General features: G+C 43.4%; 1 long non-coding RNA gene across 1 annotated transcript in view; it reads left to right on the top strand.

The window, feature by feature from the left end:
- Positions 1-300: 300 nt before the first annotated feature.
- Positions 301-24987, top strand: part of LOC137330880 (uncharacterized) — a 41595-nt gene continuing 16908 nt past the window's right edge. The window contains exon 1 of the long non-coding RNA XR_010965340.1: positions 301-363. This is a non-coding gene — a long non-coding RNA (uncharacterized lncRNA). The remainder of the gene's footprint in view (positions 364-24987) is intronic.

The following is a 24987-nucleotide window of genomic DNA, read 5'->3' as shown; positions in this document are numbered from 1 at the left end:
AGATGTTGCTGCTGCCCGTGACCTCTTCTGTCACCTCGAGCCAGGCCTTCTTGGTGGCAGAAGCAGGCCACTTCCTCCTATCGGCTGGGTAAAATAGTTCCGTCCTCCTCCTCACCCCGGCCAGTAGCACCTGGAGTGAGGCATCGCTGAATCTTGGAGCATCCTTGCCCCTGTGCTGCTCCAATGGGTCCTCTTGCTCTTCGCTCCAGCAAAATCCATTGGAGCAATGGCCCTTTAAATCTAGATGCTCCGGCTGACAGCTTGTCATGTGGGTGCGCAGTCCACCCACTGCGCAGCTTTCGGACGGCAAACCTGGAAAGAAGATTAATGGCCATCAATTAAGTTGCGATCGCGTGAGGAAAGGTAAGTTTTTATTAGTCGGGTTCGCCGCGTGCCCATTGAACCCCCCCCCCCAACCCCGCTGTCATCCCGCCACCCTTTTAAAATTGAGCCCTATGTTACTGAAAGGCACAATAACAGATTATCTTACTTAAACAGTGGAGACAAGATTTTTCCCTGGCTCCCACAGCATGACTCTATTAGAATGTGGCAGGAAATTCTTAGAGAGCTGTTCCGCTGGCTCCTGCTGTCCTCCACCACTTCTGGGAATTTACAATATGTCTGCAAATGACAGGAATACACCATCCAACATATTTCCTGTCATTGGCACCCTGACAAGCTAGTTAATTGGGTATTGAAATCTAAACTATCCATACTAGCTGATTAATTTGCTACATAGCACTGATGCGCCTTTTTAAAAAGGACTATTTGGCAAACAGTGTTTTAAAATGAAACCTGGTATAATTGTAATTGGAATCTCACTACAGTGTAGGTAGACCTCTCCTCTGTTACAATCTTTTTTTCTAAAACTCAGCATAATCGTGCGCCCTTATTAAGTTTATACTTGTAAACAATTTTACAACACCAAGTTATAGTCCAACTATTTTATTTGAAATCTACAAGCTTTCGGAGGCTTCGAGGAGTTCCTGACATTTACCTGAGGAAGGAGGAAGCCTCCGAAAGCTTGTAGATTTCAAATAAAATAGTTGGACTATAACTTGGTGTTGTAAAATTGTTTACAATTGTCAACCCCAGTCCATCACCGGCATCTCCACATCAAGTTTATACTGAACAGAGCACACAACTGTAGTACATTTTAAAAAAATATATAGTTTAAAGCAAAGGAGAGTAGGCTATTTATGTTGCTTAAAGCACTTATTAAGTGTCAGACTTGGCACCATGGTAGCACTCTTACCTCTGAGTCAGAAGGTCATGGTTTCAAGCCCTGCTCTAGAGACATCTGCACATAATCTAGGCTAACACTTCTATATAGTACTGAGGGAGTGCTGCAGTGTTGGGTGCTGTCTTTTGGATGAGATGTTATAAACTGAGGTCCCATCTGCCATCTGTAGATGTAAAAGATCTCATGGCACTTTTCAAAGCAGTGCAGGGGCGTTCTCCTGGTGTCCGGGCCAACATTTATCTCTCAACTAACAACACCTGGTCATTCATCTCATTTCTGTTTGTGGGACCTTGCTGTGTGCATTTGGCTGCTGCATATCCCTATGTTACAACAGTGATCACACTTCAAAAGTACTCCATTGTGTGTGAATTAGTTTGAGGTCGTGGAAGGCACTGTACAAATGCAATTTCTTTCTTTTCAATTGCATGCTGCGCTGTTAACCATTCAGATACACCATGTTGCACACAAGATGTTCCCCAGATCATCTTACCAGGCTGCACTCTGCTTAAGACATCACAAGCAGACACGTGACTGCCTGTCCATTGCCCTTCAAAACATATAGTCCTGTCTTAAACACCTACATTACTGTGTTTACATAGAATGAAAAATATTGTGAGTGACGTTATTGAATCAACATTTATGCACTTATATAAAACTCTCCCAGTGATTTTAATGGAGGTGTTCAACCATTTAAAATAAAAGCCTCCACTAAGGTAGTGGAGAGTGGAACTTCATTTTTATTCGTTCACGGGATATGGGTGTCGCTGGCAAGGCCAGCATTTATTGCCCATCCCTAATTGCCCTTGAAAGGTGATGGTGAGCTGCCTTCTTGTACAACTGAGTGGCTTGCTAGGCCATTTCAGAGGGCGATTAAGAATCAACCACATTGCTGTGGATCTGGAGTCACATATTAACCAGACTGGGTAAGGACAGCAGGTTTCCTTCCCTAAAGGACATTAGTGAACCAGATGGGTTTTTATGACAATCCGGTAGTTTCATGGCCACCATTATTGATGCTAGTTTTTTTTAATTCCAGATTTTCCTTGATACACGTATGTTAAGAGTTTGTATAATCACATCCCTCACAGTAATTACCAGGCTCATACGAATGCCCGAAGCAATTTTACATCACTAACAGTCTTGCTTTTACATCACAATCTTGCTACTTCCTTTTCAACCAACTAGACAAAACTTAAAGTGCTTTTTGCGGGTCTTCTGGGCCACTGGTCCTAGCAAAACCTGGCGGTTTTACATTTAGCTGATAGTGACCCATGCATTGAGAACCCAGTGACACTAAAGTGGGTCTCAGGCAATGTGAAAGCACCTTTAAATATTCTGGCTGAGAATTTCCTCTCCAGCACAATCTGTGGTGTTGGAGTGGCAGGACAGGCTTTGCACCTGCCCGGCTGACCCACTGCTGACCCTGACAAGGTTTCCAGGGTCAGCCTCATTTAGATTTTTGGTGATATCCCCAACTGCACTTGGGAAATCGCTACTGCTGGAGGGGAGGGGTGGGGGTGGGGGGGGGGGGGTGGTTGTGGGTGTTGGGAAATGGAGTCAGATGTCTGCAGCAGCTTAAAAGGGCAGGTAGCCTCAAAGAACAGAAAATGTTGGAGCCCCTGATTACCATGGAAGAATCTGCTGCTGTGGATTTGTGCGTAGATTGACCTTGCATTTCATTGCACTCACTCATGTGGACATAAGCCCCAATTTTAATGTGAGTGTAGGGTTGGCATGGCGGGTGTCAAGCTCGCCTTAGCTTGTTGACATGAGGCCCAGGCCATTTTAACTGCCGGCATCATTGAAATAGATCAAGCCCAACTCCTGCAGGATTCAGACAAACGTGGCAGGAGGCCGAAGATGGTGATCCCCGGGATCGGTCCCTGGCACTCAGGTAAGCAGTGTGGGGGGGTTGGCGATCATGGTCGGGAGAGGGAAGCCTGGTGCCTAGGTTTTCTTGCCCCTCCCGGCCCCCAAAATTAAAAAATAAATTTACTTTTTCGCCCCTCTTCTGGGCCTTCTGTTCCTTTGCACCTGGTGCCCTTGGTGAAGCTGACAACGGGCGCCGAACGTGGCTGCCCCTAATTAAAATATGGACGGGGTCTGCAGGATGGCACCAGACCCCGAGTTTTGAATTTCAATGAGGTTCTCACCTGTATGGTGCCAGGGCTCCACTGGCTGGCCAGAACGCGCCTGTTAAAGTGGCATGCAGTGCAAAGCCAGTGAGAATCAGTTGACTGCCACGCTGCAAGGAATTTAACCCCTGGCATGCCCTGTTTTCGTCAGGTGCAGGGGCTTTAAATAGGGGCTTTACATTTTTGAAAGCTTTGTGCCTTACTAACTAATGCTAGACACCGTTATCTTCTGGCATGAGTCGAGTCCAGTGTTGTCGAGGTGAAAATGACAGAAAATGTGATGCATATTCCATCATTATTGCCTCATTTGAATTTGTCTATCTGCATCTGGGCGGGCACTTTTGGCATCCAGTGGAAATGACACCGGAAAACCAGAACAGATGCGAAATGGGGATCTGACTTAACCAGTCCCTACCCAACTTTTCACTGCCTTGCCCACCCAGTACTGCCACAAAACAGAAAGCCTAATTTTGCCATCTATTCTTACATATTTATACGTCATTTTGGATTATAGTTATTCAACTTCTTTGACCTAAGTTCCATTTCCTGGGACAAATATTTTGTTCCCAGTAAAGTGTCACTGGATCGCAGTGTGTACACCACACAAATATTGGCAGATGGCAGCGCAAAGTCACAAAATTAACCCCCCTCCCTCCCACTGTATACAAAGATAGATTTTCACATTTCAGCTAGCTCTGGGATTAACTATGCAAAGATTGAAGTTAATTGCTCTCCTAGTTTAATAGTGATTCTTAGAGACAAATTGTTACAGTGCATAAAGTATTTGAATACAGATAATTAAAGAATAAGGGGAGAACCTTCCCACTCATGAATGGTTAGTAGAACCATAGAACCATAGAAAAGATACATAACAGAAGGGGATTTTTCAGCCCATTGTGTCTGTGCCGGCTCGAAGAACAACTAGGTGCCCATTCTAATCCCACCTTCCAGCACCCGGTCCGTAGCCCTGCAGCTTATAGCACTTTAGGTGCAGGTCCAGGTATCTTTTAAAAGAGTTAGGGTCCCTGTCTCTACCACCAATTCGGGCAGCAAATTCCATACACCCACCACCCTCTGGGTAAAAAAGCTTTTCCTCATGTCCCCTCTAATCCTTCCACCAATCAGCTTAAATCTATGTCCTCTAGTTCTTGAACTCTTCACTGGGGGAAACAGGAGCTTCCTGTCTACTCTATCTGGGCCTCTCATAATTTTGTACACCTCAATCAAGTCACCCCTCAGCCTCCTCTGCTCCAAGGAAAACAACCCCAGCCTATCCAATCTCTCCTCATAGCTGCAATTTTCAAGCCCTGGCAACATTCTTGTAAATCTTCTCTGCACTCTCCCGAGCAATTACGTCCTTCCAGTAATGTGGTGAACAGAACTGCACACAATATTCCAGCTGTGGCCTTACCAGTGTTTTATACAGTCCCATCATTACATCCCTGCTTTTGTATTCTATACCTCGGCTAATAATGGAGAACATTCCGTATGCCTTCTTCACAACCTTATCTACCTGTGCTGCCACCTTCAGGGACCTGTGCACATGCACTCCAAGGTCTCTCACTTCCTCTACCCCTCTCAATATATTCCCGTTTATTGCATATTCCCTTTTACTGTTTGCCCTCCCTAAGTGCACTACCTCACACTTCTCCGGATTGAACTCCATTTGCCACTTTTCTGCCCACTCCACCAACCCATTGATATCTTCTTGGGAGTCTACAGTTATCCTCTTCACTATCAACTACACGGCCAATTTTTGTGTCATCTGCAAATTTGCCAATCATGCCCCCTACATTCAAGTCCAAATCATTAATATATACCACAAACAGCAAAGGACCCAACACTGAGCCCTGTGGCACACCACTGGAAACGGGTTTCCATTCACAAAGTCATCCATTGACTTTTACCCTTTGTTTCCTGTTACTGAGCCAATTTTGGATACAATTCACCACATTTCCCTGTATCCCATGGGCTTTTACCTTTCTGACCAGTCTGCCATGTGGGACCTTGTCAAATGCCTTCCTAAAATCCATGTCGACAACATCCACTGCACTACCCTCATCAATCCTCCTTGTCACTTCCTCAAAGAATTCAATCAGATTTGTAAGGCTTGACCTTCCCTGAACAAATCCATGCTGACTATCCCTGATTAAACCATGCCTTTCTAAGTGACAGTTTATCCTATCTCTCAGTATTGATTCTAATAGTTTGCCCACCACCAAAGTAAGACTGACCAGCCTATAATTGTTCGGCCTTTCCCTCATACCCTTTTCAAACAATGGTACTACCTTTGCAGTCTTCCAGTCCTCCGGTACCTCCCCTGTATCGAGTGAGGATTGGAAAATGATCCTCAGAGCATCTGCTATTTCCTCCCTACTGATGGAAGTCATGAATTTTAGTGGGCCAGAATGCGTACCCAGAACCCTGATAAGTACTCCTGAAAGATGAAACTCTGCACCATCAGCACAAATTCATAGACATACCTAAAGTATCTGCTCTTATACTGACACTTGTTTAGGTCGGATTCCAGTAGTTTGGCATCTTTGGGCCAACATTCTGCACTTAATCCGGCTGACTTATCCCAATGGCAGAATTGTAAACCCAAAAAAACTGGGTATATTACAGGAGCAACTTTGCATTACTTGTGCATCCATGAGGTCTGTATATGTCACAGTACCATTGTTGCCATAATTGTTATTTTGGAGCAAATGTGTTTACACAAACTCCATGCACTCATAGGGGGAACTCTTCAGCCTTGTCTTTTGCACTCACGTGCTGAGCTCAGCCATCATTGAGGATGGAGATGTTCATGGAGCCTACTCCTCCAATTAGTTGCTTAATTGTCCACCACCATCCATGACTGGGTGGCAGGACTTCAGAGCTTTGACCTGATCCTTTGGTGGTGGAATTGTTTAGCTCTATCCATAGCATGCTGCTTCCGCTGTTTAGCATGAATGTAGTCCTGTATTGTAGCTTCACCAGGATGGCACCTCATTTTCAGGTATGCCTGGTGCCGCTCCTGGCATGACCTTCTACACTCCTCATTGAACCAGGGTTGGTCATTGATATATATTGTAAATAGTTGAGGCCCCAGCACTGATCCCTGCAGCACCCCACTAGTTAGATTGTCATTTTGAAAATGACCCTTTTATCCTGACTCTTTGTTTTCTGTTAGTTAGCCAATCCTCTATCCATGCCAGTATATTACCCCCAACACCATGAGCTCTTATCTTGTGCAGTAATCTTTTATGTGGCACCTTATCGAATGCCTTTTGGAAATCCAAATATACTGCATCCATTGGTTTCCCTTTATCCACCCTGCCCGTTACTTCCTCAAAGAACTCTAATAAATTTGTCAGACATGATTTCCCCTTCATAAAACCATGTTGACTTGCTTGATTGTATTATGGGTCTCCAAATGTCCTGCTACTACTTCCTTAATAATGGACTCTAGCATTTTCCCAATGACAGATGTTAGGCTAACAGGTCTATAGTTACCTGCTTTCTGTCTCACTCCCTTCTTGAATCGGGGTGTTATATTTGCGGTTTTCCAATCCGCTGGGACCTTTCCAGAATCTAGTGAATTCTGGAAGATGACAACCAATGTATCCACTATCTCTGTAGCCACTTCCTTTAAGACCCTTGGATGCAAGCCATCAGGTCCAGGGGACTTGTCAGGCTTTAGACCCATTAATTTACCTGGTACTTTTTCTCTAGTGATAGTGATTGTTTTTAGTTCCTCCCTCCCATGAGGACAGTGCAGTGGCCACTCCTGCCAATTGAGTATAAGGTCAAGGTCATTCCCTTGTGTTGGTTCTCTCACCACCTGGTAAATTTGTGAGTGTGAAAACTAATTATCTTCAGGAAAGAGAACCTGCCACCCCTACCCAGTCTGGCCTACATGTGACTCCAGTCCCACACTATGTGGTTGACTTTTAGTGCCCTCAGGGAAATTAGGGATGGCCAATAAACACTGACTTGCCAGTGTTGCCCACATCCTAAGCAGAAAAAAAAAGCTATGTAGGGGAGAATGATATTTTAAATATCCATATATTTACTTAGGTGTTAATCATATGACTGCAGCTCAAAATATTAATACTGAAGACTGTAAAGGGCATGATAGCATATAGATCCTTTATTCATATCAAGGCATGACAGTTCCAGCTCTTATTAGAGTTGCAACGTATTCTGTGCATGAGAAAGTGATACCATAGCAGTAAGGGTTGATATGATGGTGTTACAGTTTCCATGGAACTCAAACAAAAACAATTCCTTGGCACACTACAACTTATTCACCCCAAACATGGAAAATATATATTATTGCTTTCACATAGTAAGACTTACAAATTCTCTGATAACAAAAAAGCTGCTAGTTATTATAAAATATAAAACCATGAGCACAGAGCAGCATGTTAGCATATTGTTGGATTATGTAATGCATTTTTATTTAATGCATGTACAGTACTTCATTCTAACTATTAATATGTGAATTGATCAAAGGTTTATGTTTGGTTGAAAAAAATTTTTAAGAGTTATTTTGTGTAATTAAATAAGGCTGCTCCCCTCATATGTGATTCCATCAGGTAGGAGAAGTGAGTGATTCATTAGATGCAATCATTGCCACTTCATGAAAGAGAAGAAGCATATTTGTGGTGAGGGATTTGTTCTTCACCTTCCCCAAACCCCTCCTGTTTTCAAAGGCACCCCACACAGCTGCTAAGTCGAGCACTGACCACATTCATCACTCACATTTGTAGCTGAAACATTTAAGTGATAGGCAAATCTGGGGTGAATTAAACCTACAAACAAACAGCTATTTGGAAAACAAATGCTGCTTTTTTTATTGCTAGGTTCTATAGGCTTTAGAGAAACTAACATAACTGCTCTGTGTATAACACTAACAAACATTAACATTTAGAAGAATGATAAATCTTTTGATAAGATGTTACATTCTAGTCAGTAATTGTATTTAAATACAAAATATCTGAATAAGAGTGTGTTGGAGGTGTAGTGTGGGGATAGGTGTAGACTGAGCTATGAAATACTGCAGAGAACGCAATGGTTCCTGTGCTGCAACAGCCCAGGGTTGACTAGTGGAGATGTGAGGCTGCTTGAATATTCTGTTTTGCTTCATTATATTGTGAATCAGGGAGTTTGTAGTATTTTCCTCATGGGATTAAATGGACGTGACATGGTTTGTACATGGTTTGTGAAAGGAGCAGGCTTGATAGTCTGCATGGCCTTTTATCATTCCACACTTTTTCATGTTCATATAAACAATTAAAAATATATATAATGTGTGATTCTGATTTAATTTAAAGCAATATAACTATCAGACATTTCGCTGCTTCTAAACATGGGTACACATGTCAACTGCTGTGTGTGAGCGCCGTTGGATTTTTAAAAAAACAATTCCCAAAATGAATAGAATTGGTCCATAAAATGATGTGCTGCAACTGGTAGGACATTTAGTGCATTGTGAGATTCCCATCAGACAGCATGGCAGAGCTATTTTGGTGCTGTTTTAGCCACTGTACTTCTCGAATAATCTCCTCGACCAAGCTCCTCCATAGTTGCTGCACACTGTGCCGAACAAACTATCAACAGATTATCACACGTAGAGAAATATTTTAAGGCACTTTAGAGTGTCCCAGTTGTTCACTCAATGAAACAAATAATCACGCATGAAATGTGCTTTATGGTAGAAAGTACAATAATTATAATTTATGGCAGCCTTGCAGCAGCCTCCCAGACAGAAGGTCATAAGTTTAAATCGAATGCCTGGCCTTTTGTTTGAACCTTTATTCTCACTGAGTGAGTTTCATCTGGGAAGCTAACTGGGAAATGTAATGGAATTGATTTGCCCTTTGATATTGTAAGTGAAGGAAAAACTGGCAATGCCAGCACCGGCCTGCAGAAGGACACCTCCTATCAGCTAATCAGGGAGCAAAATCAACAACAAACATGGAGATATCCACTTGCCTTTCCAGCGAAGGAGGCCGAAGGCTCCTTAAGGGGACCTAGGAGGGGGAAAAAAGTGGAAATAAAAAAAAGTAAATACAATTCATAAAATAAACTACAGTAAATCTCGGAATGTTTACATTCGGCCCAACAGGTTCATGTCAGTGTTTATGCTTGTATGAGCCTCCTCCCACCCCTCTTCATTTAACCCCATCAACATATAATTCTATTCCTTTCTCCCTCATGTGTTTATCTAGCTAAACCTCTCTGTCTCTCTACCTCTCTCTGCTCCTTTAAGATGCTCCTTAAAAACCTACTTCATTGACCAAGCTTTTGGTCACATGACCTAATACCTCCTTATGTGGCTCAGTGTCAAATTTTGTTTGATAACTTCTGTGAAGGGCCTGGGGACGTTTTGTTACGTTAAAGGCACTATATAAATGTGAGTTGTTGTTGTTGTTGTTGTTGTTGTTGTTGTTGTTGTTGTTGTTGTTGTTCCCCTTAAATGCATCAATGCTAGTCGCCTCAACTACTCCTTGAGGTAGCGAGTTCCACATTCTCACCACTCTCTGGGTAAAGAAGTTTCTCCTGAATTCTATTGGATTTTTGAGCGACTATCTTAAACTTATGGCATCCAGTTCTGGTCTCCCCCACAAGTAGAAACATCTCCTCTACATCTACCCTGTCAAACCCTTTCATAAACTTAAAGACCTTTATCCCTCAGTCTTCTCTTTTCTAGAGTAAAGAGCCCCAGCCTGTTCAGTCTTTCCTGATAGACATAACCTCTCAGTTCTGGTATCATCCTAGTAAATCTTTTTTGCACCTGCTCCAGTGCCACTATATCATAGGAACATAGGAACAGGAGTAGGCCATTCAGCCCCTCGTGCCTGCTCCGCCATTTGATAAGATCATGGCTGATCTGTGATCTAACTCCATATACCCGCCTTTGGCCCATATCCCTTAATACCTTTGGTTGCCAAAAAGCTATCTATCTCACATTTAAATTTAGCAATTGAGCTAGTATCCATTGCCGTTTGCGGAAGAGAGTTCCAAACTTCTACCACCCTTTGTGTGTAGAAATGTTTTCTAATCTCACTCTTGAAAGGTCTGGTTCTAATTTTTAGACTGTGCCCCCTACTCCTAGAATCCCCAACCAGTGGAAATAGTTTCTCTCTATCCACCCTATCCGTTCCCCTTAATATCTTATAAACTTCGATCAGATCACCCCTTAACCTTCGAAACTCTAGAGAATACAACCCCAATTTGTGTAATCTCACCTCGAAACTTAACCCTTGAAGTCCGGGTATCATTCTAGTTAACCTACGCTGCGCTCCCTCCAAGGCCAATATGTCCTTCTGAAGGTGCGGTGCCCAGAACTGCTCCCAGTACTCCAGGTGCGGTCTAACCAGAGTTTTGTATAGCTTTTTATAATATGGAGACCATAACTGTGCACAATACTCCAATTGTGGTCTAACCAACGTTCTATATAAGTTCAACATAACTTCCCTGCTTTTCAATTCTATCCCTCTAGAAATGAACCCCAGTGTTTTGTTTGCTTTTTTATGGCCTTATTAAACTGTGTCACTACTTATAGTAATTTGTGTATCTGTACCTCTAGATCCCTCTGCTCATCTACCCCATTTAGACTCCTATTTTCCAAGGAGCATGTGGCCTCCTTATTCTTCCTACCAAAATGTGCCACCTCACACTTATCTATATTGAAATGCATTTGCCAATTATACGCCCATTCTGGAAGTTTATTAATGTCTTCCCATATTTTGTCACAGTCCTCTTCGGTATTAACTATACCCCCCAATTTGGCATCATCTGCAAATTCTGAAATTGTACTTCCGATTCCCGAGTCCAAATTGTTTATGTAAATGGTGAACAACAGTGGTCCCAGCACTGATCCTTGTGTAACACCACTTCCTACCTTTTGCCTTCTGCCTTTAACCCCCTACTCTCTTGTTTTCTGTTTTGTAGCCAGCTTGCTATCCATTCTACTACTTGTCCCTGACTCCACATGCTCTGACCTTAGTCATGAATCTACTATTGAAGGCCTTTTGAAAATCCAAATATATTACATTTACTACATTACCCTTGTCTACCCTTTCTGTTACTTCTTCAAAGAATTCAATAACGTTAGTCAAGCATGACCTTCCCTTTTGACATCCGTGCTGACTATTCTTTATTATATTTTTGATTTCTAGATGTTTTTCTATTACATCTTTGAGTAAGGATACTATTATCTTTCCTACCACCGATGTTAAGCTAATTGGTCTATAGTTCCCTGGACTTGTTGGGGGTTAAATTGGATAACCCCCAAAAATTATTAATGTGATTAACCTGTGCCCATTCATTGAGCTGCAGAAAGCACATTAAATTGGTGCTGCCTGCTGATTTCCATAATTGCTGCGTGCAGCCAGCGCTACCTGCACTGTTCATTGGCTGCACGCATCAGCAGGGGGCCCGATACCACGAGTGGTTAGCGCTACTTAAAGGAAGCCTGCACCTCTTAAAGGGGTGAAGCATTTTGGCTGCAAGAAGTGGTGGGAGTTGTTTGAAAACTGAATCTGATACTTTGAGGAATGGCTGAACATGTGAAAGAATGTGCCCCATGGTTTTTTGATAATACGCTGGAGGCTTTGGTGCAAGAAATGGAAAGAAGGTGGGACATCCTGTATCCATAGGGGGGGCAGAAGGTCCTCCAGACATATGCTCAAGAGGCAGTGGGAGGAAGGAGCAGAGGAGGTAAATGCCAAAAGCATAACTCCAAAAACATGGATGCAATGCAGGAAGAAGTTCAATGATTTAACACGAGTTGTCAAGGTGAGTGAGTTCAAGTTTCAAGTGGCAAATCCTACCAACTGTACCACTAGCATCATCCACGGCTCAATGCACTATATCCCCATCACCAACCTACCAACAATCTCTTTCAATCAGTACTCAACCATTCAAATCAAATGCTTTATCTCACCCTTACACACTTAGCATTGTTGTCAAGGTGAGTGAGTTCAAGTTTCAATCCTCACACCCACAAATCACAGTTCACACACACCGGCAGCTATTCAGCCTTGACAGCCACATCACCCAAACATCTTGCAGGACACTCACTGACACACTTCCCTCTTTCTTGTAGGAGAAGATGGCGCATAACAGGAGACAGCAAGAAAGAACTGGAGGAGGACAAGCGCCCCTACATGTTTTAACCCACATGGAGGAGACAGTGCTGGCCATCATGGGAAGGGCCATCGTTGAGGCCGTGGTCACTGGTGGTGCTGGAGGGATCAATGATGAGGATCTCTGCATACCAAATCCTCCTTCTCTCTTCCCACTTCTCCCTCATCACACAATCTTTTCTGACTCACGTGCTGTAGATACTGTAAGCATGCACTTCTTACTTTCTCCTCTCCCTCATCACAACCCAACCCGTGTTACTTTGTCATTTCAGATACCGAAGAATTGGAACCTTCCCAGTCAGAGGAGGCAGAGGAAGAAGACAGTGATGATGAAGAGACACCGTCACTCGATCTGACACTTGCAGCCACCAGCTCAGAGATTGACACTGTGTGTACTTTAGAGGCTAGGATAGAGGAGGGATCTGCACGTGGTGAGACACCGGGCACAAGTGGGCAGGAGCCAGGACGGGGGGAATGGATACCACAGGTGCCAGCTTGCTAGTGGGTGAGGTCACACATTAATTCTGCTGCAGAGGACTCAGATGATGAGTTCGATGGGCCAGGCTACGGAAGAAGGGTAATGGGCCTACACCACCAAATGGTTGGTGCACTGGAAAGCCTGCCAGAAAGCCTGAGTACAATGTCAAAGAGCATGGAGGAGTCCAGCTCCAACTTGGCACAGGGTTTTGCGCAGAGCTTGGAGCGTATCCTTTCCAACCCGGTCACCTCTATCAGCACACTTGTGGCACCCACCATGATACAGCGTCTGATGACCGATGTCGCAGCTTCCATTGCAGCACAAACATCTTCCATCAAAGGTCTGACTGCTGCATTGAGAGCTCAGACTGCTACCATCATAGCTCTGGGTACCACTGTTGAAAGGGGCTTCCAGAGTGTCACAGCAGTCAAGCAATCTGTTCTCCAACAGATCACCAGGATTGCTGCGGCCCCGTCCTGGGAGAGTGGCAGTGGCTCCATGGATCACGAACCTGCTGTCCTCTCTCTGGATGAACGCATTCCTGTTCCCACCCCTGCCACTCCGCCAGTACCCTTGCTGTTGCCTGTCAGCCAGCCGGCCCAGACGGCTGCAGCCCAGGCAAAAATGGTGCAGTCTGAAGCCGGGCCCTCCAGTCCCAGAGCTGCTCGAGGTCGTCCTCCAAGGCCATCTGCAGTCTCCTCAATTGAATGTCAGCAGCCTCCCACCACCCATGCTCCAGCCACTGGGGATGCACCTCGTAGGAGCACTAGGAAAGGAAAAGGCACACGAACGACAGGCACTAATGAAATGCACAAGGGTGAATAGTCTCATCTTGTTTGCACAATTTCATGTGTTAATTTATAAAAGTGGATTTGAATTTGCAATTTGTGGTGGTTCTTATTTCTGCCATGAGCTGAGGGAGGAACCAAGAGTAAACATAAGGAGGATGATTTAATGGTCATGTGAGAGAGGAAAGGTAAGGAGTGTGGGACTGTTGGTGAATGGGGAGGTGCAGTTGAGGTTACCGGTATCGCTCATTAATAATCTGATCACGCAGAGCCCTGGCAGACAGGGCCTGTCTACCCTTGTAGCCTTCCTGCCTCTTCCTCCATGTCCTGTTGCACTTCCGTCTCTTCCTCCTCCTCCACTTCCTCCTTTGCCTCTTCCTCCTCTTCCTCCTCTGTCTCTTCCTCCTCCTCTTGCTCATGCTCCTCAGGTTCTCGCCTGATTGGCGGTGGCAAGGGCTGTTCCCTCATAATGGCCGGGTTGTGCAGCATGCAGCGTACAACCACAAATCTTTATACCCACTCTGCTGAGTATTGCAGGGCTCCTCCAGAGCGGTCCAGGCAGCGGAAGTGTTGCTTGACCATGCCTTTGGTGTGCTCTATGATGTTCCTTGTGGCAGAATGGCTCTCATTGTAGGCCTGCTGTGCACGTGTGCGTGGGTTCCTTACCGGAGTCATGAGTCATATCATGAGAGGATAACCCTTGTCGCCCAATAGCCAGCCTTTGACTTGCCGACCTGGTTCAAATACAGGTAGAACAGAGGACTGCCACAGAATGATGGAATCATGACTGCTGCCAGGAGAGTGGGCATTGACCCGCAAGATACGCTTGCCTGTGGTCCCACACCAGCTGCACATTGAGGGAGTGGAACCCCTTTCTGTTCATGAATATGGCCGTGTTCAGATGAGGAGCATGCAAGCCAATATGCATGCAGTCAAAGTACCCTTCACCATGGGGAAGCTTGCAATCCGAGCAAAATCTCGAGCCCGTTCCTCCTGTTTGATGCTGCAAAGAGGGAATGAGATTAATCTGCCTCTCATTGTATAGAGACCTCCCTTATACCGCAGTGCACTGCAAACTGCGAGATGTTGCTTATATCTCCAGCAGCAGCCTGAAAGGAGCCAGAGCCATAAAAATTAACAGCCACTGTCACCTTGATAGCCACAGGCAATGCTGTCCTTGCTCTGCTTTGAGGCTGCAATTATGGCCGCAGCAGTTGGCAAATTTCAGTCATGACCTCTTTTGTGAACCGAAGACGTCTGATGCACTGGTCGTCGCTGAAGTTGAGGAAAGAGAATTGGTCCCTGAAGGGCTTCTGTGGATATGGCCTCCTGCTGAGTGCCCTGGTCTTCCTCCCCCTTCTAGCAGCTTGTCCTGCTCTGTGTGGCCTCTCTTCATTCTCCCAGTCATGTTCATTTCTCAGAGGAAGCCCTGCCAGGCCACCCATGCCTGGAAGCAGTTTTTTTTGGCACAATATGTTAAATGACACAAAGAGTACAGTAAAACCAGCCGGACCACTATCTCTGTAAGCTATTGAAACTTTACCCAAATAGAGGCAACCTCCAAAAACACGTACAATTGCACAGCAGCCAGAAGAAATAATCTAGCCACTAACCTGTAAGTACTTCATGACCCCTTTAAATAGCTCTGGTGGGGTGGAGGGCGGGGGGTTTTTCATGCCCTTTAAATCCTATTTAGCTGTGCCAGGTTAAGAGTGTGGAGTTCCAAAATAACAGCATTGCCTTCAAATCAGTGTTGCACACTGATCCGCGTCATAATCTCTCTACTCTGCATGCTGCCGGCGGTCGTTAGGTGCGCGTGCGCAATCCCCTTTACCAAGATGGCGTCCTGCGCACTTCCCCTTGGAAGTGTGCGTGCACATCCTGGACCCATTTTCGGGACTTAGGTGTCTGCGTAGTGCCTAAAAAACGGGTGCTGCACGGCCCCAATTTCACCCCAGTTCTATCTCCCTTTTTAAATATAGGAATCACATTAGTTGTCCACTAGTCCTCTGGCACTATTCCCTTTTCTAATGATTTTTATATATGTAATAGTGCCTCTGCTATCTCTTCCCTAACTGCTTTTAATATGCGTGGATGCAATCCATCCGGACCAGAGGTTTTATCCTCTCTAAGTTTGATTAGTTTATCAATTATCTCCCCCTTTCTATCTTAAATGTCTTTATATCTGTTTTTATCTCTTCTTCTAATGTCATGCCCACTATGTTGGTCTCCCTGGTAAATACTGAGGGAAAGTAATTATTTAATATTTCTGCCATTTCGCTGTCATTACCTGTGAGTTTATTGTGTGTATCCCTTAGTGGCCCTATCCCTATCCTGATTTTTCTTTTGTTATTTATGTGTCTGTAGAATACTTCACTATTTCTTTTTATATTCCTTGATAATTTAATTTTGTAGTTTCTCTTTGCCTTCCTAATTGTTTTTTTGACTTCTTTCCTAACCTTTCATGTTCCCTTTTGTCATCCTCTCCTTTGTTTTCTATGTACTTAGTGTATGCCTTTTTCTTCAGTTTCAATTTTGCCCTTATTTCTTTATTCATCCATGGTGTGTCATTACTGGATAGTTTGTTCTTTATTTTTGGTAGGATACATTTCTCCTGGACTCTATTGATCATCATTTTAAAGATTTCTCACCGATGTTCTATTTCTTTGTTTGACAGTAAATGTTACCAGTTTATTTTCCCTGGTTCCATTCTCATCCCTGAAAATCAGTTTCTTTCCAATTTATTACTTTGGTCTTTGTCTTCCTTATGTCTTTCTCAATCTTTATCTTAGTACTTATTATGTTGTGATCGCTATTGCCTAGATGTTCCCCATGCTTACTTCTTTTATCTGTTCTGGTTCATTTCCCATTACTAGATCCAGTAGTACTTCCTCTCTTGTTGGGCTTTTTACTTACTGGATCAGAAAGGAGTCCTGCACAAATTGTAAAAATTCCATTCCCTGAACCCCTTTGCCTACCTCTTCTTGCTAGTTTATTTAGGGGTAGTTAAAATCTTCCATATTGTTATTCTATGTCCTTTACTAATTTCACATATTTGCTTACATATTTCTTCTGATGATGCTATCTGTACTTAGAAATTGTACTACAGACAGGCAGAGGCCTCATTAATATTTAAAAGGTAGGGTCCATTGATATAATTCGGACCGCGAAATGATTTTTACCTCTGATCATGAGTCGTGCTCAGTGGCGGACCCACCAGTGAAACCTGGCTGGAGCAGGTTTGGCACTAGATGAGGACCAGGTAAATTTAATTCTTTGATTTTTTTTAATGGTTTATTTATGGGCCAGGAGGAGCAAGAGAGCTGCTCCAGGCCCCACAAGGAAACATTGGGCCTTCCCTCCCCCAACCATTATTGCCTCCGGACCACCGCACCTCCCTTCACCACTTACTTTATGCTGGGGTCCCCAGCGGCGGACTCCTCCCGCCCAAAATCCTCCTCCTGCCTGTCAGCAATCCCGTCATTCCTGCTGAGTTCGAGCAGGAATCCACACTGGAACATGGTAATGAGACCCACGAGTTAAAATGTCTGGGCCTCACGCTCCCACATGGTCCCCACACTCCCACATTGAGTTCTAAACCCAAAACATTAACGTTTCAAGCTTGTGAAACAGATGTTCCACATGTGACTCTTTTGTTTTTGGATCCAACATACTGCAATTTTTTTTGCAAGTAATATATATTTAAAACTGAATTAAAATAATATCCAGTAACTAACACCACAAAATGTTCTTGTATTATTTTTAGATTCAGTGTGAAGCTTACAAATGTATTTACTGAGTTTTTCCCTGTGTCTAGAGAATTGAGTGTTTATATGTGAGAGACCTAATGTAAATCATCATGGCAGTTTGATTATAATAGCATACTACAAAAGAGTTTTCTTTTAAAAAAAATACCCCCTCACCATAAAAACTGCAAATAACAGTACAGCACTGAGATTTGTCTTTATATCAAACACAAAGTGGTGGCCAAGTTTTGTAACCTTCAAAACTTAAAAATCTCAGAGCTGAACTGCTGCCAGATCCTTACCAACAAAAATTGTTTCCATGAGAGAGAAAAAAAGCTATCCCATTAAAGCTTTCCAGTTGCTATGGGAGTTTGAAATATTCTGAAAATAGCTCCTTTTATGTTCTTGACTCTGTTTACTCTGTTGCACAGTGCCAAGGGAGGGATGTGAAATGTTGCGACGCGTCGTGGGGTTGCAAGGCTGTGTGTACTTAAAAGACCAGCACAAATGGATCCATTTCATTTTGCCCTCCACACAAAGCAAGAGGGGAGATACAGCTTGGAGGAGGAAATAAAGGAGAAAAAAACAAGGGATTGGATGTTCTTCTCGATTAGGTCCCTGGGGCAGCATCCGCTGCTGTGATATGAAGAATTTAAAGGATGTTTTCTAGAAATATTTTTTTTTAAAAAAGGCAGCAGAAGACAACCTGGGTGCTTAAATCTGTTCACTTCTGCCGCTTCACTATGCAAAGGTTTAATTGTTAGTTTTTCATAATACATTCTGACAGATGTGTCCCTCTTTCTCCATAAGTATATTTACACAGCAGCTAATGACTGGAAACCAGAGGCCAAATTGTAACCTATATTGGAAAAACAAAGGATTAAAATTGCGCAGATGTTGAATTTAATGAAAACAGTATTTCAGAATGCACTGAAATTTTGTGATTCTTGTAAATCCCCTGTAGTTGCCCACAGTAAGTCGGAGGACAAGTTATTTTGTAAGGACAGGAGCATTAACCCATATAACTGATATGTATTATTCTGCTGTTAAAGAGGAGCTATGTGCAATCTGAAGACCCTCTAAGGCAACAAGACTCTAATTGTTGTGCTTTCCTGAGGTAAATCAGAAGCTAATTGCAGTTAGTAAATCTTCAGGTCAATTAGAGATCAGACTTTTTCTTATTTTACATACATTGGCTAGAATTTTCAGCTGGAATTACGCCAACTCGCGAGCATAACTCCAATGGGCTGGGGCAAGAAAGTCTTTGAGAGTCACTCAGCCAGCTTCCTGCTCTCCCTTGCCACTTCTGGGACTTGTTGCTGGAATTGATGAGGGAATATAAAATATGTCCACCCAAACATGGGTGGGTATATTCAATGGGCATGTCAATGTGTGTTCCTGATGTTCAGCATTGCTATGGCGACTATGGGAAAGTACACAGCAGCAGGCATCAAGCAATTTTCCTCCCCGAGGTGGCCTCCCCACTAGAGGTGAGAATCCTGCCCCCATATGTAAATTAACCAGACTTCGGAAAATCAGCCAAGGTAAGGGGCAGCCCTTTGGAGGGAGCGGAACGCTGACCCTGACAAAGATGCAGCGGGATTCTGCCAAAGCAGAAATTTTCAACCTTTTTTTTGTGAGACTTCTGAAGTCGATTAGAAACTTTTTTCTGTTGTTGTGGAACTTTCTCTGTAAAATGGAGATTTCTGAGAAGAAGTAACCAGTGGATTTCAGAGGGCGATAGATAATAAGAACTTTGAAGGAGGGATAGGAAGGGGAATCAGGTGCTGGCCATGTCCCACCATGGCACTTTGGGCAAGGAATGTGGTGGAGTGTGTATTCAGGCAGGGTGGCCTTGATGGGAGAAAGGAGTTGCCGCAGTGAGCCAGGTTTTCGTTCGAACTAAGGCATCAATCGACTAATCCAGGATGAGGTCATGGATGCAGAGGGACTTATTGGCAAAGGAGTAATCACTTTGTAGGGCAACCATAATGATCCAGTAGTGAAAGGCCCACTAGGGAAGGTTAGCAGTTTACCCTGGGGGATCAGATGTGCAATGTGAGATTGGGGTTGAGGCAGTTGGCACTCTTTCTTTGGGATGACCAACAGTAGATGCCTCGCTGAGAGTGATGATGGATGCCTCAGTCAGAGCAGAGGAAAGTCTTGGACCCATCCATGTGCGACTCAAGACTGGGGGAGTACTAGAAAAATCGATCAGTGGAGGAGTAATTTCAAATAGGACAGGGGGCAGAAAGAGGCATGATTGCAGTGGGAGAGTGAATGGCTGAGGCCAGAAGGGAGGGAGAGGCTGGAAATCGGAGGCAGGCAGAATGCACTGCAAAAATCAGGGAAGCTCAGGTCCAGAGCATCAGCCAATTCACGTACGTGAATGGACACAAAGTTGTGATAAAAATTGGCTGCATATGTAAATTAACATATTGTAATCATAATGGTCACTGATATACAGTTTTCATGCAAAACTAGACAGAATTGCCTGAATTTGATCCCCAAAATGCCAGTACAAGCCCCAAAATACCATGCGGTAAAGTTATTTCAATGAAAATTGGACAGATTCTATAACGGCGGGGGCGATCCGCTTCACCAGATTACCGCCCATGTAGTGAAGACAAAAATTTAATCCCATGTAAATAAAAAATGCCCCCGGAATTCCCTCGGCACAGCTCCCGCTCTCCCATTGTAACTTCACTGGAAGCACAGTGGAAACCACGTTTACATGCTCAAATGGGGTTTCCACCACACCACACTGAAATTACGGTGGTGGAGGGGGAGCAGCGTGAAAAAATTCTGGGCCATGGAGCTGATATTCGAAGAGGGTAATAAAGCAGATACAGGAAATTACAGGTCCATTAGTCTTGCTTCGATATTGGGCAAAATAATGGAACTGATGATCAAATTATAAACTTGAGGATTTCCTGTACAATGGTTATTTAGTAAACTGCAACGATCATGGATTTAGAATGGAAAGATCCTGTTTGACCAATATTCTTGATTTTTTTAAGGAAGTGACATCTCAAATGGACTGTGGAAAGCCTTGCAATTTAATGTATATAGACTTCCAAAAAGCATTTGACAACATTCCTCATGAAAGGTCACTAGTTAAGTTCAAAGGTGTGGGGATTTAGGGTAAATCTTGGGAATGGATAAGACATTGCTTGAAGGGTAGAAAGTACTTGTTAGAGGAGTTACGTCGGGGTGCAGGTGGGGGGGTGCGGAGAGGAAGGTGTTGAGTGGGATGACTGAAGATCAGTTTTGGGACCCCTACTGTTTCTAATTTCCATAAACTACTTGAATTCAGAAACTCAACTGGTCAAATTTTGAGTTAAACAAAACATAGAATAATTGTAAATGAAATTTAATACAGATAGGTGCAAAATATTGCACAGGAAGGAAAATATGGGTGACATAAGTACTCCATGAATTAGTTTGAAATAGCTAAAGTTGAAATCGTAAAAGATCTAGGAGTTTTAATAGATTTGGTGCTCAACATGTCCAACCATTGCAGAGCAGCAATCAACAAATAGAATGTTGAACTACATTGTTAAAACAATGGAGTACAAGTCAGAGGAACTCATGCTCAAAGTTTACAGTGCTCTGCCCAGACCACATCTTAAGTACTGAAGCCGATTCTGATCCCCAAAACACTAAGGAAGCATTGAGCACTGGAGGCAATGCAGAGAAGAGGTGACTCCTAAGGGGATGAAATTGGTCTTGGGCAGTAGTGCAAAGCAGGTGATAGAGAATCAGCAGCCCGTTTAATATGCCACCCGAATTTCTTTTCCATTGAACTCAAAGGAAAAGAAAACTTAGCGGTGTGTAAAACGGGCTGCCGATTCACTATCACCCGTTTTGCACTACTGCCTAAGACCAATTTCCCTACCCCAACCGCCCAATCTAATGTCAGAGGACTGAGTTAAGAGGAAAGACTGGAGTAACCTGGGCTTTACACTCAGAGATTTGAGCTGATGGAGATACATGAGAGAAATTGGCACATAGGGACAGGACTGTAGATCAACAATGGGATATTTTGAAAAAGGAGATTACAAAGCTGCAGAATAAATATAAACCATTTAAAGAAAGGAGACTACTTCAAATTTCAGAAGGCTGTGGACAAATAAAGAGGTAAGAAACAAATTAAAATTGAAGAAGACGTTTGGGATCTATAGGTATGATGAAAAAATAAGAAAGAATACGAGAAAATAAGTAAAAGGGTTGAAGAGATAAGGAAAACGAGTAGTATCTGGAGAGAATCTCAAAAAATCTTCAAAAGAACAGTGAAGTATTCTACAAATATAAAAGGAGAATTGTTAAATGTGTGGTAGGACCCCTGAGATTATAGCATATTGAGTTTGTAGAGGATAAACAGAAACTGGCAGGAATACTTAACAAGTACTTTACTCCAGTGTTTATAACCGAGAAGGGCATTGAGGAGAAGGTCAATCCTGAATTGGTTAAAGGAAGGTGAGAGATATAATAAATAAAGGGAAAGTACAAGAGAAGTTAATTAAGCTAAAGGAAGACTTGATGGGACACATTCAAGGATCCTGAGGGAAATGGGGGAAGAAATCAGTGAGAATGAACCATATCACAGAAAATTCATCCAAATGTCGTTCCGAATATTATGGAATTTTGAAGGGAATCAAATTAACATTTAGCAACACTGAAAAACTGTATTTATTTATATTTTTACCAAAAATGTTCTAACTGATAACATTTAAATTCTTTTTCTGCATTTGTTATTGTTCTGTAAAATGTATTTATTTAATATGTTGGTACAGAATAAGTATAGTGGTGGCCACTCATATGCTATCTCTGCTGATGTTTAACAGAGTAATTGATGCTGCCTCTCTGTGGATACATTTCATTTATTTTTACTTTTTAGAAGTCTTCAAAAATGTGGACTTAAATAAATCCACTTTTTAATCCCCGTCTCTGCTGTCCATCCATGTTCAACTGGAAAGATGGGAACAATCAGAATGTTAAGTTTGCAAAGCTCTGCGCTGACATGGAATCTTGCTAGATGCGAGGGTGGGGGTGCAGAATCAGAGCTACAATCTTGTCACCTATATCTGACTCCATGCTCTAGTCTAGTGAGCCTCACTGTATATGGCCCATGTTGGCACCATGGTTTTCTCAGTGATATCATCATTGCTGCTCCATATTAGGTGACAATTGTAAACAATTTTACAACTTTACAACACCAAGTTATAGTCCAGCAATTTTATTTTAAATTCACAAGCTTTCGGAGGCTTCCTCCTTCCTCAGGAACATTTACCTCTGGTTTCAACATGCTGGGATCTTGAAGATCATGGCAGGAATGATTTATAAAATGACCCAGGTCTGCCCAGAGAATCTGAAGCACTGTTTTAAAGATCCTGTTGTTTGTTTGATGTTGATCCTGGTGGCTGCGTGTGCCTTGCATCTGTTCTCTGCTGCTTGTTCATGTCTGTCTCAGAGATGTCATGACCCAGTACTCAAGAAGATAATTTTGATCTCCAAGGAGTCGGCCTTGCACACTTTGTGACGGAAATAATCCTGGCACCATGGACTGGCTTAAAATGAAGGTGTAATGAATGCTGCGTGGGGAGCAGACATTCTGTTGCATGATCCCCATACAGCCTAGATATTTATGAAGTTGCAGCCCTTGCTGTTCACAAAAGGAAAGGATTTGTATGCAGGAGCCTGTGCGGCCATATATGTGCCACAATAATGCCCTGGACTTTGATTAATCTTGCCACTTGAAAAAAATGCAGCACCTCCTCATTTTTCTGCCAGTTATCTATGGGGAAAGTCATTAAATTGTTTGCCATGTTGAACAATGCATCAGTCACATGCTTGATACATCTGCAAACTGCAGGTGGAATGATTTCTCCTGTGGCAGCATGGAATAACACAGAAGCTTAAAAGTTTAGGACCATGGTGACCTTGACCAGCACTGACAGTGCTGTCCCTCTGGTAGAGGTTGGTTGGAGGTCAGTTTCCAAGAGCTGGCACAACTCCATCACTGCCTTTTGTGTAAGATGCAGCCGCAAAGACAGTTGTGCTCCGCCATTCCAAGGTAGAAGTACGACTGCCTGTAGATATGGGAGTTGTGGGCAGTCCGTCCCACGTATAGAGGAGGAATTCTCCTCTGCAACCCTGCCCAGAAATGTTGGATAATTTGGGCAGTCAGGTCTGCAGTCACATCCTTGTCCCAACTGAGATTTATCTTTCCCTGCCCTGCTGATTACCCCTTCCCCGCCACCACATTCAAACGGTGGGGGGGGGCTGTGGAGCCCAGGTCCCCAGTGGATTTCCCTCCTTTCCATCCCAGTTACGGCTGTCTCCCGGGGCTGCCACGTGGAGGGTAGCGGTTCGTCTCAGGAACTGGCAGTAAAGGGCATGAGTTTCCCCAATAGAGGGAATGGGACTTGTAGCGATCTCCTCTCACTCCAGTCAGCCCCAGACATATCTGTTGTAGGCCTTGATTTCAGCTGAGGGCTTCAGAGGGAGCCTTCCTTCTAATCTTCAGGACGCCTCTGCCCCTTGCTACCTCTACACGTACTTCTTTGATCACTGGAGAATCCTCGTTCATACTGGCAGGCTGCTTTTTGATGGTGGAAACCCTGATGGGAGTCCATCGTGCAAACGGAATGAGTCCCAATCCATTTTGCGGATACGGAGGGGTGGACAGAAATCCTGCCCAGCCGAAACTCTGCCCTGAAGAGAAGATTCTCCTTCATAATCTTACCAGCATCTTACTGGCATTCCACCTTTCTTCTGTTCTTCCTCCAAATCACACAAAAATAATGGCATTCCCACTGGAATGCCCTTGGTGTAAACTACTGGTGATCACAGCCAAAACCTAGAAATTTGACCTGGCATAAAATGTGCAGCGAAAATACTCTGTAGCACAAATCCGCACTCAAAGTACAGTCTGCCTTTAAATGCTAACTTCCCGTCAGTGACCTCCCAGCAAGGCCCATTTTGTATCAGTGAAACTAACCTGCAGCTTATCCCAGCGAGAATCATGGGAAATTGAACATGTGCTAATCTGGATAGCAATAAGAATTATTTCAATATCATAACAAAGCTCTTGGTTGTTTTCGGTGAGAGCTTCATCCACCCGTATTAGAACTCCCCCCCACCCACCAATAATGGAGTGCAGATGTACTGTATTCTGGGTGGAGATGCAGTGATCAGGTTGTCTGCCCGATTTCTGTACTACCGCTACCAGCAATGACAATTGAAAAATAAAGTCTCTGGACTCCATGACACCTGGAGTTATTCCTTTAACTGAATGTTTGCATACCTATATCAAATGATTTCCCTTTCAGCAATTTTTTAATTCAGAAAAGTGTTAATTATGGCTTAAATGTATAATACAATTCCTGTAGCAAAATAACTAGAATAGTTGAATTTTAACTCTCAAACAGTAATTGTGTAAAATGTGCGATATC

Source organism: Heptranchias perlo, chromosome 1 (assembly GCF_035084215.1).
Source record: "Heptranchias perlo isolate sHepPer1 chromosome 1, sHepPer1.hap1, whole genome shotgun sequence".
NCBI classification, from domain to species: Eukaryota; Metazoa; Chordata; class Chondrichthyes; order Hexanchiformes; family Hexanchidae; genus Heptranchias; species Heptranchias perlo.
Note: the sequence above shows the minus strand (reverse complement) of the source record. Positions and strands in the feature narration are given on the sequence as shown.